A 1345-nucleotide genomic window follows, 5' to 3' on the forward strand; every position below is an offset into this window, starting at 1 on the left:
TACAAAACATTCTCAAAGAATTAATAAAACCAACTATGTTCATAGCAGCTTTATTCATAATAGCCAGACTGGAAATAACCTAGATATCCCTCAACCAAGGAATGGATTTTAAAAACTGTGGTAAACATTTACACAATGAAGTATTACTCTATTTAAAAAAAAAAAAAAGAAAATCATGAAACTTGCAGCCAAATGAATGAAACTAGAAAAAAGGTATCCCGAGTGATATAATCCATTCCTGGACATGGAAATGCTTAGAAGGGGGCATTAGCTACTAAGTAAAGGATAACCATGCTACATACAATCTACAGACCCAGAGAGGCTAAACTAACAAGGAGGGTTGAATGAGGGAATGCATGGATCCCTAGATTGATTTTGCAAGTGAACTGGGGGCAGGTGAGGATCAGACAGTTGGGAAGGATGGAATAATGGGAAAGATACCTGGAATTGGAGGGGATTTCAGAGTGATGCAGAAACCTAGTGCAGTGGAATCTTCTAGACTGGCCCTATGAAAGACTACTAGTAGTGGAGGCTATGGAGACCGAATGGGTCATCTTGTATAGCCAAGCAGTGGTTCCAGCAGTAGGACTAAGACACAAACCCAGACACAAACCCAGACACAAACCCAGACACAAACCTTTTAATCTACAATCTACCCTGCTTCTAAGATGTGCTGGAAAAATGGTGGCACAGAATTTGTGGGCATGACCAACCAATGACTGGTCCAAATTTAGATCCACACAAAGAGATGGAGCCCCACATCTAACACTTAGTCGATGGCCAGAAACCAGAGGCTGGTCAGCCAAGAGACATAGGATAGAACCAAACATAACTTGGGAAAAATTCAATAAACTGATCACTAGTGTTATTTTTCTACACTCATAGATCGGTAGCCTAGCCCAGTTGTCATTAGAAAGATATCATCCAGCAACTGAAGGGAGCAGATGCAAGAATCCACAGCCCGAAGCTAAGTGGAGCCTCTGGGAGAAGCATGCAGAAGAGGATAGGGAGAGGATTTCAGGGGAACTCGAGAACACCATGAATACAGAACCCACGGCATCAACTAAGCACAGCTCATAGGGAATCAGAGACTGAAGTGAAAGTTATGGATCCTGTATGGATATGAGGTATGACCTCTGCATAGACCTTAGGATTGTGCAGCTGGATGTTCTTATGAGATTACTAGCAGTGGGACTGGGGACGGGGTAGCTCTGATTCCTTTGCCTGCTCTTGGGGCTCTTTTCATCTTACTGGAGTCCCTCTTTCAGCTCTCTTTTAAAAAACAAACAAACAAAAAAACAAACAATAAAACAAAGGGAAACGAGGAGAAGTGGATTGAAGGATA

Source organism: Grammomys surdaster, unplaced genomic scaffold (genome assembly GCF_004785775.1).
Source record: "Grammomys surdaster isolate TR1022 unplaced genomic scaffold, NIH_TR_1.0 126028, whole genome shotgun sequence".
In the NCBI taxonomy this organism is placed as follows: Eukaryota; Metazoa; Chordata; class Mammalia; order Rodentia; family Muridae; genus Grammomys; species Grammomys surdaster.